We start from the raw sequence: 13,280 nt of genomic DNA on the forward strand, positions 1-13,280 counted from the left end.
AAATCACTAATAATGAGTCAACTTTTGTTCAAACTCACTAAATTTATTTATTTATAACAATTAATTGCAAATTTGGCCCAAAATATTTTTTGCATTTCCAGATTTTATGCTCATTTTAGATATAGCAAGTCTTATACTGAACAAAAAATAAATAAATTTGCTACAAAGATATTACATTAAAATTTGTACATTGTCTGTTTTGCTAATTTATTTTGATATTTCTTATTTTATTTTATTATATTATCTTTTATTCAAACTTAGTTTATTATCATTTAAATGCAACTTTATTGAATCGGTTAATTTCACGTTGTATATTAAACGAAAACAAGTAAGGAAGGTTAAGTTCGGATGTAACCGAACATTACATACTCAGTTGAGAGCTATGGTGACAACATAAGGGAAAATAACCATGTAGGAAAATGAACCGAGGGAAACCCTGGAATGTGTTTGTATGACATGTATATCAAATGAAAGGCATTAAAGAGTATTTTATGAGGGAGTGGGCCATAGTTTTATAGGTGGACGCCATTTAGGGATATAGCCATAAAGGTGGATCAGGGTTGACTCTAGAATGCGTTTGTACGATATGGGTATCAAATTAATGGTTTTAATGAGTATTTTAAAAGGGAGTAGTCCTTAGTTCCATAGGTGGACGCCGTTTCGAGATATCGCCATAAAGGTGGGCCAGGGGTGACTCTAGAATTCGTTTGTGCAATATGGGTATCAAACGAAAGGTGTTAATAAGTATTTTAAAAGGGAGTGGGCCTTAGTTCTATAGGTGGACGCCTTTGCGAGATATCGCCATAAAGGTGGACCAGGGGTGACTCTAGAATGAGTTTGTACGATATGGGTTTCAAATTAAACGTATTAATGAGAGTTTTAAAAGGAAGTGGTGGTAGTTGTATATGTGAAGGCGTTTTCCCGATATCGACCAAAATGTGGACCAGGGTGACCAGAACGTCATCTGTTGGATTCCGCTAATTTATTTATATATGTAATACCTGCCAAGATTTTAAGGGTTTTTTATTTCGCCCTGCAGAACTTTTTCATTTTCTTCTACTTAATATGGTAGTTGTCACAGCCATTTTATAAAGTTATATTTCGCTTCAATAAAACAATCCAATTACCTTACCATGTTTCATCCCTTTTTTCGTATTTGGTATAGAATTATGGCATTTTTTTCATTTTTCGTAATTTTCGATATCGAAAAAGTGGGCGACAATGACGGATTTCGTTCATTTTTCATACCAAGATAAAGTGAGTTCAAGTAAGTACGTGAACTAAGTTCATTAAAGATATGTCGATTTTTGCTCAAGTTATCGTGTTAACGGCCATGCGGAAGGACAGACGAACGACTGTGTATAAAAACTGGGCGTGGCATCAACCGATTTCGCCCGTTTTCACAGAAAACAGTTAACATCATAAAATCTATGCCCCTACCAAATTTCAAAGGGATTGGTTAATTTTTGTTCGACTTATGGCGTTAAAAGTATCCTAGACAAATTAAATGAAAAAGGGCGGAGCCACGCCCATTTTGAAATTTTCTTTTATTTTTTGTATTTTGTTGCACTATATCATTACTGGAGTTGAATGTTGACATAATTTACTTATATACTGTAAAGATATTAAATTTTTTGTTAAAATTTTACTTAAAAAAAATTTTTTTTCATCAAGATAGCTCAAAATTTACTCAAGTTATCGTGTTAACGGACGGACGGACGGACGGACGGACAGACGGACATGGCTCAATCAAATTTTTTTTCGATCCTGATTATTTTGATATATGGAAGTCTATATCTATCTCGATTCCTTTATATATGTACAACCAACCGTTATCCAATCAAACTTAATATACTCTGTGAGCTCTGCTCAACTGGGTATAAAAACGACCCAAAAACGTTTTCGATTTTAGGTCGAAATATTGCATAGGCCGTATATGACTCTACTATCTATATATTAATGCGCTAACAAAATTTCCATACAATCAATTGAAAGATTGTTTCGCATAGTTAGCGCACGTCAAATCATATAAAAGTTATATGAATCGATTCATATGGATCAGCAGTAGTGCATAGGCCTCTTTTTGTTAACAAATATTACTCTATTTGTTTATAATTAATAGAAAAGTCTTTTGTTAATTCGAAAATCTGTGCAAATATCGAAATTGCCAACTGTAGGACCCATTATGTTCACAAACCCCACTGAATTCGAAATTCCAAAAGCTGCATTGTCGCGTTGCTCAAATGTTTCATCTACATACATATGTACATATTCGTACGCGCCAAACGGTGAGAGAAGTACTGCCTCACTAATTTTCAGTTCAAACAAAATATTGTTTCCCAATGTTGCCACTTACCTATATTGGTCTGTACCAAAATTCTTGAAAAATTGTTCTAAAATAATTGTTAGCGCACAAAAAAATTTTAAACAGAAGTAATAACTTAGCTGGCCTATTTTTTTGGACAAATTTTACTTACACGTAAATGCACAGGTCTTTATTTAACAGATTCTTTGTTATACTCAGTTGAGAAGAGCTCACAGAGTATATTAACTTTGATTGGATAACGGTTGGTTGTACAGGTATAAAGGAATCGAGATAGATATAGACTTCCATATATCAGAATCATCAGGATCGAAAAAGAAATTGGATTGGGCCATGCCCGTCCGTCTGTCCGTCCGTCCGTCCGCCCGTTAACACGATAACTTGAGTAAATTCTGAGGTATCTTGATGAAATTTAGTATGTAGTTTCCTGAGCACTAATCTCAGATCGCTATTTAAAATGAACGATATCGGACCATAACCACGCCCACTGTTTCGATATCGAAAATTTCGAAAAACCGAAAAAGTGCGATAATTCATTACTAAAGGCGGATAAAGCGATGAAACTTGCTAGGTGAGTTGATCTTATGACGCAGAATAGAAAATTATTAAAATTTTGGATAACGGGCGTGGCACCGCCCACTTTTAAAAGAAGGTAATTTAAAATTTTTGCAAGCTGTAATTTGGCAGTCGTTGAAGATATCATGATGAAATTTGGCAGAAACGTTACTCCTATTACTATATGTATGCTTAATATATAAGGAAAATAATCATTAGTTATAATGTAGTTTATGTGCGTGGAGATTTAGCTGTATTTGACATGCGTGTTGCCAACTGCACGCGTCTGTCAAATACAGCTACGGCCCACGTCACGCAATAAAAACGACATATACATATAGACATTTTTGCGATTGGCACGAAAATTTAAGAATTGAAAATTGAATATAAAACGCACGACGAACGTGATTATTTCTTTGATAAAAAAATAAAAAGTAATTGTGTAAAACTAGAATTTAAAACTTTTTAAATGGGTGTTTAGCGGTTAAGACCGCCCCACTAAGAAATCCAAAGAAGGATATGGCCACAATATGGAGGAGGCGCCCTCCAAGGTATAAGCAGCACGTGGGGTAGCAAAGATGGCGTACCACATCGGTAAGTCGGTGTTCACATGGCGACCATGAGGCTAGAGCATCGGGTTTTCTTTTCAATTTTGGCATCGTGGCGAAGCGGACGTCTTTTCTCGGCAGTAGTGGTGAGTGGGAAAATTGTTTTTTGGTGTGCGAATTCAAGTGCGTGGTGTTCTACATAAAATTTAATAAAATCAATAAAGTTAATAAATTTAATAAAAATTTCTAAATCAAATTCATTAAATCTACGATTCCTAACACAAATTTAAAAATTTTCTAAATAAAATTCAATAAAAGTACAACACATAATTTTCAAAATAAAACTTTACTAAACTACCATCTATTTTCTAACTAAAATACAATATACAATTTTCTTAATAAATTTCTACTAAACTACGATATAATTTCCTACTTTAAACTTTACTCTAAATTAAAATCTAACAAATTACGACATATTCTCTTAAATAAAAATTCAACAAAATTACTCAAAATTTAACAAATTCTGAAAAACCAACCGGCCTGTACTTAACGGCACTCGCACCACGCCATGCATAACAGCACCCAAAAACATATGCATACACAACTCAACGCAATTTCCCACCACCACCAACTTTAACACGCAAAGACGAAAATCAGTAACAACACCAGCAGCGAATTAAGAATGCCAGTGCAGTAGCAGCAGCGAAAGCCAGCAGCAGTGACCAGAAGAAGACAAAATAAGTATATATACATATACGTATTTAACATTTTTTTTGCCTACGGGTATTTTTAATTCTCTAACGTATATATGTATGTATATTAAAACATTAAAATTTTTATAAAATTCGGCGCCTTCGCATTTCAATTAAAATAATTTCGCATTTCATACAAATTTTGGATTTTTTTGATATAACGGTGGTTTGTGAAAAACGAATTGAATTTTTTTTATAAACGGTGGTTTGTTAAAAACCAGTTAACTTTTTCTTTCTTTATGCGATGGTTCCGTTAAAAACCAATTAACCTTTTCTGATACATGCGGTGGTTCCGTTAAAAACCAATTAAGATTTTTTTATTACATGCGGTGGTTCCGTGAAAAACCAACTAAGATTTTTTTAATACATGCGGTGGTTCCGTGAAAAACAAAATTGAGATTTTTTTGAATAAAGCGGTGCGTCCGTGATTACATTTTGAGACTTTTACCAATTAACACTTACATACTTTTGAGCCATTTTAAAACCAATTATTTTTTTACCGATTTTAAATACAAATATTGCAGTTTCAATTAATTCTTCTAATAAATTGTTAAATATTTCTTTAGCGACTATTCAACTGTAAATCAGTTCCCTTTGTACAACATTTTTTTTTCTTTTTCCTCAACACTTCAGCTTGAAATATAAATTCAACATTCAAACAAGTGCTTCATTAATTTCATATGTACAACCTTAGAAGTGGTAAGCAAGTGCAAAAAACTTCAGATTCAGAATTTGATTCCGATAAATCAGCCTCAAGCTACGAAAGTTTAACTTCATCTTCGACCGAAAAAGTCACCAAACAGGAAAATAAATTATCGTTTTCAACAGATTTCCCAGGCTTCGAAGATTCTTCCAGTAAAAATTTAACTTCTAATTTAGTTTCAAATTTTAACGATTCAAATAGTGGAATATTAACTTCAACTTCTTCTACTTTAAAATCAGATCTTAACGATCCAAATAGTACAAACGTGGCTTCACCTTCTGCTAATTCAGCTCCAGATCTTAACGATCAAATCATGGCAACACCTGAGGAAAAGTGAATTTTCATTAACACATGTGCTAATTCTATTAGAGAAAACTACAGTGGTGATCCTCTAGCACTTGATTCTTTTATAGACAAAATTGCATTACTTGAACAATTCGCTACTGCAGATTTAACTGATACTTTTATAGCGTTCTTAAAATCAAAATTAGAGGGTAAAGCCCGTGAAGCAATACCAACACAAGTAACTTCAGTCAATGAAATTAAAAGAGCTCTACGTAATAGTAGGGAGAATTGCAGCGTTGCACGTTAACGGTAACAATTATACAGATTTTCCCAAAAAAGTTGAAGATTTAGCTGACTCACTTGAGCGGTCTCTTATTATTGAAGGGATCATTCAAGCGAAAGCTCATGAAATGGCAGTCGAACAAGCTGTTAAATTGTGTCGTTTAAATGCAAAATCAAATTTAGTAAAAACCATTTTATCCTCAACGGCATTTACTGATCCGAAAGACGTAGTAGCAAAATTAATTGTAGAACAAAACAACGAAGTAACTGAACGTCAGGTTCTAGCTTTTCGATCACGTGGTAACAGTACATTCAGAAATTCACGTGGTAGTTATCGAGGTTTTTACCCAAACCGCGGTTATACTGGTTATAGAAATAATAGTTCATTTTCATATAATAGTAATTATAACGGTAACAATAATCAGAGATATCGCTATGATAACAGAAATAGATACCAAAATAACAACAATAATAATATACGTCCAACTTCCAATTCAAATACAAATAATAGTAACAATAGTAACAAATCGAGAACAGCCAATGGTAGAGGTAGAAACGCAAACGTTCGCGCTTTAAACGCGAGTGCCCCTCTGGAGCGAACACTGGGGGAGGACGAACTAAGCCAGTAAGCGATTTGCCTTCACCAATAGGCATCTATTGTTTAAATTTAAATTACTCTGATTTCATTGAATTACAACTTAACGAGTCACAAAAATTTTGTTCTTTCCTAGTAGACACTTAAGCAGACATTTCTTTAATAAAGATATCATGTTTAGACAGAAATATTTCCTTAAATACGAACGACATTATTAACATTACTTCTAATTCAGTTTCTACTTTAGGTAAAATTACAGCAAATTTAAATTTTTCTAACTTTTCTATTAAACATACCTTACATGTAGTAAATGGAGACTTTAATATTCCATCCGATGGCATACTGGGTAAAGATTTTCTGAAAATTAACAAATGCATTATTAATTATGAAAGAAATAGTATTTCCTTTTGGGTAGGTAATGAAAAAGTCGCGATACCAATCCTACACGGAACAGAAAGCGACAGTTGTATCATTCCGCCAAGATGTGAAATATTCAGACTTTTTGATTTAGGAACCACTTTTCGTGGACTCGCAGGAAATTGAAAAAGGTGTTTGCACAGCTAGGTGCATTGTTAATTCCAGTAACCCAATAATTAAAGTCATTAACACCACGGATGATGCAAAGTATGTAAAAAGAAAAAGTATTCGGACAGAAAAACTTTCAAACTACAATGTATATACAATTAACAAGACAGAAACAGAAGACAAACGTACGAAAAAACTCACTTCAATTTTAAAAAATCAAATGCCTCAACATGCTCATAGTAAACTAATTGACCTTTGCATAGATTATGCCGACATTTTTGCTCTTGACACGGGCACAATGACTTTAAACAACTTTTACGAGCAAAAATTAAGACTGATAGACAACGAACCGGTATATGTTAAAAACTATAGATTGCCATACTCTCAACGCGAAGAAACAAATCGTCAAGTAAATAAATTGTTAGACAACGATTTGATTGAACCCAGTTATTCCAATTACAATAGTCCTTTGATTGTAGTCACAAAGAAAGATACTATTGGTCAAAAAGCTTATCGTACGTGCGTAGATTTTCGCGCAGTATACAAAAAACTCATTGCTGATAAATTCCCACTAGCTAGAGTTGACGATATTTTAGATAATCTCGGTAGAGCAAAGTATTTTTCCACATTAGATCTTTTTTCAGGATTTCATCAAATCCCCTTGCATATTGACTCACGTGACATTACTTCTTTCAGCACCTCCGTCGGTGCATTTAGATGGAAAGTGCTTCCATTCGGCTTAAATATAGCACCTAATTCATTCTCGCGAATGACGACAATAGCTTTTTCGGGTATACCACCCAATGTCGCATTTTTATACGTCGACTATATTATCGTCATAGGTTGTAGCGAAGCACACCATATTAAAAATCTTTCAAAAGTTTTCGATACTTGTAGGTCTTTTAATCTCAAGCTTAACCCAAATAAATGCAACTTTTTACGACCAGAAGTTACATTTTTAGGTCACAAATGTTCAGCCAAGGGTTTGTTAATAAAATAAACGCAGTTACAAAATATACAAAACCGACTGATAAAGACGCGGTACGACGATTCGTCGCGGTTGCAAACTATTACAGACGGTTTATACCTAATTTTGCGTCTCTGGCAGCGCCTCTAAATCGATTAATCAGAAAAGGAGTTGAATTTGCATGGGATGTAGAGTGCGAAAAAGCATTTTTATCATTGAAAGCAGCGTTACTTTCACCAAAATTACTTCAATATTCAGATTTTACTAAACAATTCATTATTTCAGTTGCTCCCACAACTAGATGTTGCGCTATTTTAAGTCAAGAACAGCAAGGTAGTGATTTACCAATTTGTTTCGCTTCTAAAGCATTTAATAAAGCTGAACAGAAAAAACCCATTATAGAATTAGAGCTTTTAGCTATTTACTTTACAATCAAGCAATTTCGACCGTACGTTTATGGCACCCATTTTATTGTAAAGGCAAATCATATACCTCTAGTATACTTATTCAATATGAAAGACCCATCTTCAAAACTTTCAAGAATAAGACTACAACTAGCTGAATATAATTTCACTATTGTATATATTAAGGGAAAATCCAACGTCGGTGCTGATGCACTATCGCGTATTACAATCGATGAGATCAAGGAATCGAACAAACAAATTTTAGCAGTTCATACAAGATCAATGACAAAACGGCAAAACGACAATAATCTTCATATTAAAACAGACAAAACGACGAAAGACAACTTACTTTACATGTCTACTACAAATTTTCATTTAATTTTTCGAAAAAAGTTCCACGAATAAGATCTGGAATTACTTACGATAAAAATAATAAAACAGGTTTAAGAATTTTTGCGCATATTAAACATAAGAAACTCGAGTTGCTTAGTTTTGAGCTTGTTAACGAAATAATGACTTTAGAGAAATTACTTTCGAGGCTTAAATCAAAAGCCGGCAAACACAAAATTAAGCAAATTGAATGGCCTAAAAACGATATTTTGTTCGAACATTATATTATTACAAAATTTCAAAAATATTGGAGATAAATTTTAAAATCATTAGAAATTATACTAACAGATCCAGTGGAGACAGTAACAGATGAGGATAGAAAATTAAAACTTATGAAAATTTACCATAATGATCCCATTTCTGGTGAACATTGCGGAATGAAAAGACTTTACGCAAAACAACGAACGAAATTTTATTGAAAAGATATGACTCGTGATATATCGAAATATATCAAAAATTGTAATGATTGTCTTTTAAACAAGGTTAAACCTAAAACAAAAGAAAAACTTGTTTTAACACCAACTCCTTGTAAACCATTTGATATACTAGTAATTGACACAACAGGACCACTACCTGAGTCCAAATATGGCAACAAGTTCGCACTTACCATGATTTGCGACATGACTAAATACCTGGTAACAGTCGCTGTGCCAGACAAATCGGCAAAAACAATCGCTTCAGCAATCTTTGAAGGCTTCATTTTGACATACGGCACAATGAATGCCATAAAATCAGATTTAGGTTCTGAATTTAAAAATGAATTATTTGTAGAATTAACTAAACTTCTAAATATTGAACATAATTTTTCAATTGCATACCATCACGAAACTGGCACGATTGAACGTAATCATAGAGTTTTTAATGAATACTTACGTGCATATTTAAAAGATACTTTTTCTGATTGGAAGGTTTATTTAAAATAAAACGGCACGACCTTTAATTGTAAAAATCGGAGATAAAGTACTTTTACAAAAATATCATAAACACGAAATTATTTATCAAGGTCCGTTTATTATACTCACAGAGTATATTAACTTTGATTGGATAACGGTTGGTTGTATAGACTTCCATATATCAAAATCATCAGTATCGAAAAAAAAATCGATTGAGCCATGTCCGTCCGTCCGTCCGTCTGTCCGTTAACACGATAACTTGAGTAAATTTTGAGGTATCTTGATGATATTTGGTATGTAGGTTCCTGGGCACTCATCTCAGATCGCTGTTTAAAATGAACGATATCGGACAACAACCACGCCCACTTTTTCGATATCGAAAATTTCGAAAAATCGAAAAAGTGCGATAATTCATTACCAAATACGGATTAAGCGATGAAACTTGGTAAGTTAGTTGAACTTATAACGCAGAATAGAAAAATAGTAAAATTTTGGACAATGGGCGTGGCACCGCCCACTTTTAAAAGAAGGTAATTTAGAAGTTTTGCAAGCTGTTATTTGGCAGTCGTGAAGATATCATGATGAAATTTGGCAGGAACGTTACCCTTATTACCATATGTCTGCTTACAAAAAATTTGCAAAATCGGAGAACGACCATGCCCACTTTTAAAAATTTTTTTTTTTAAATTCAAATTTTAAAAGAAAAGTTAATATCTTTACAGTATATAAGTATTTTTTGCCAACATTCAACTCCAGTAATGATATGGTGCAACAAAATACAAAAATAAACGAAAATTTCAAAATGGGCGTGGCTCCGCCCTTTTTCATTTAATTTGTCTAGGATAATTTTAATGCCATAAGTCGAACAAAAATTTACCAATCCTTGTGAAATTTGGTAGAGGCTTAGATTCTAGGACGATAACTGTTTTCTGTGAAAAAGGGCGAAATCGGTTGAAGCCACGCCCAGTTTTTATACACAATCGACCGTCTGTCCTTCCGCTCGGCCGTTAACACGATAACTTGAGCAAAAATCGATATATCTTTACTAAACTCAGTTCACGTACTTATCTGAACTCACTTTGTATTGGTGTAAAAAATGGCCGAAATCCGACTATGACCACGCCCACTTTTTCGATATCGAAAATTTCGAAAAATGAAAAAAATGCCATAATTATATACCAAATACGAAAAAAGGGATGAAACATGGTAATTGTATTGGTCTATTGACGCAAAATATAACTTTAGAAAAAAACTTGGTAAAATGGTTGTGACACCTAACATATTAAGTAGAATAAAATGAAAAAGTTTTGCAGGGCAAAATCAAAAGCCCTTGGAATCTTGGAAGGAATACTGTTCGTGGTATTACATATATAAATAAATTAACGGTACCCGACAGATGATGTTCTGGATCACCCTGGTCCACATTTTGGTCGATATCTGGAAAACGCCTTCACATATACAACTAAGGGCCACTCCCTTTTAAAACCCTCATTAATACCTTTAATTTGATACCCATATCGTACAAACACATTCTAGAGTCACCCCTGGTCCACGTTTATGGCGATATCTCGAAAAGGCGTGCACATATAGAACTAAGGCCCACTCCTTTTTATACCTTTCATGAAAATGAAATGGTATATTAATTTCGTCACGAAACCGAAAATTGTAAGTCCTTAAAGGAAAATAGATAGACCCACCATTAAGTATACCGAAATAATCAGGTTGAAGAGCTGAGTTGTTTTAGCCATGTCCGTCTGTCCGTCTGTCCGTCTGTCTGTTTGTATGCAAACTAGTCCCTCAATTTTTGAGATATCTTGATAAAATTTGGTGAGCAGGTGTATTTGGGTGTCCGATTAGACATTTGTCGGAACCGACCGGATCGGACCACTATAGCATATATCCTCCATACAACCGATTTTTCAGAAAAAGAGGATTTTTGTAATATCTTACCCAATTTAACAGATTGAAGCTTCAAACTTCACCATATACTTTCGTATATTGAACATATTGTTGCCTGAAAAAATTTATGAGATCGGTCGTATATATAGTATATATCACCCACAACCGATTGTTCAGATAAGGAACTTTTCGTAATTACTGCCCTATTTTAAGAGCTAGAGGCTTCAAATTTCAGCGAATGCTTTCTTATATAGCATATATTGTTGTCTGAAAAAATCATAAAGATCGGTGGTATATATAGTATATATATGGTGGTATATATAGTATATATATATAGTATATATATATATATTTTCGCAAATTTTAGCCCCATTTTAACAGCTAGAAGCTTCAAATTTCACCGAATATTTACTTATATAGCATATATTGTTGTCTGAAAAAATCATAGAGATCGGTTGTATATATAGTATATATCTCATACAACCGATTTTTCAGATAAGAAACTTTTCGCAATTAAAAAAAAAAAAAAAATAAAAAACTTTTCACAATTTCTACCCCATTTTAACAGCTATAAGCTTCAAATTTCACTGATTGCTTACGTATATAGCATATATTGTTGTCTGAAAAAATCATAGAGATCGGTTCTATATATAGTATATATCTCATACAACCGATTGTTCAGATAAGAAACTTTTCGCAATTTCTACCCCATTTTAACAGCTAGAAGCTTCAAATTTCACCAACTGCTTACGTGTATAGCATATATTGATGTCTGAAAAAATCATTGAGATCGGTGATATACATAGTATATATCTCATACAACCGATTGTTCAGATAAGAAACTTTGCGCAATTTCTGCCCCGTTTTAACAGTTAGAAGCTTCAAATTTCACAAAATGCTTTCGTATATAGCATATATTGTTGTCTGAAAAAATCATAGAGATCGGTGGTATATATATTATATACTTCATATAAACTGTCATATTGACCCCTTTTTTACGGCTAGAAGCTTCAAGATTCATCAAATTTCATCAAATAATTACGTTTACGTCATATATTTTTGAAATACGTGATTCGTAGCCATAGTTTTTACATGCAGACCACAAAAAACGTGAAGCTTTGCATCCTCACACAGATTACCTACCTATTTTTTATTTTATATTTATCTTAAAAATCGTTTAGATATGTTCAAATTTCACCAAATGCTTACGTGTATAGCATATATTGTTGTCTGAGAAAATCATAGATACCGGTGGTATATATAGTATATATCCCATACAACCGATTGTTCAGATAAGAAACTTTGCGCAATTTCTTCCCCATTTTAACAGTTATAAGCTTCAAATTTCACCGATTGCTTACGTATATAGTATGTATTGTTGTGTCAAAAAATCATAGAGATCGGTGATATATATAATATATATATGATGGTATATATAGTATATATATATAGTATATATATATTTTTTTTACGATTTCGGCCCCATTTTAACAGCTAGAAGCTTCAAATTTCACAAAATGCTTACGTATATAGCATATATTGTTGTCTGAAAAAATCATAGAGATCGGTCGTATATATATTATATACTTCATATAAACTGTCATTTTCACCCCTTTTTTACGGCTAGAATCTTCAAAATTCATCAAATTTCATCAAATAGTTACGTTTTCGTCATATATTTTTGAAATACGTGATTCGTAGTCATAGTTTTTACACGCAGACCACAAAAAACCTGAAACTTTGCATCCTCACACAAAGTACCTACCCGTTTTTTATTTTATATTTATCTTAAAAATCGTTAAGGTATGTAGATCTGTTCACTATATATTTCTTAGCTTATACATCCGATTATTCGGAGATTACGAACGGGATAAGATTATTGTTCAGCCCCATTCATGAAAGGTATGAAGTCTTCGCCACAGCCGAAGACAGTCCCGTTCTTACTTGTTAAAATACTCATTAACACCTTTCATTTGATATCCATATCGTACAAACACATTCTAGAGCCACCCCTGGTCCACCTTTATGGCGATATCTCGAAAAGGCGGCAACCTATAGAACTAAGGCCCACGCCCTTTTAAAATACTCATTAGCACCTTTCATTTGATATCCATATCGTACCAACAAATTCTAGAGTCACCCCTGGTCCACCTTTATGG

The sequence above is a fragment of the Eurosta solidaginis genome, chromosome X, assembly GCF_040869045.1.
Source record: "Eurosta solidaginis isolate ZX-2024a chromosome X, ASM4086904v1, whole genome shotgun sequence".
NCBI classification, from domain to species: Eukaryota; Metazoa; Arthropoda; class Insecta; order Diptera; family Tephritidae; genus Eurosta; species Eurosta solidaginis.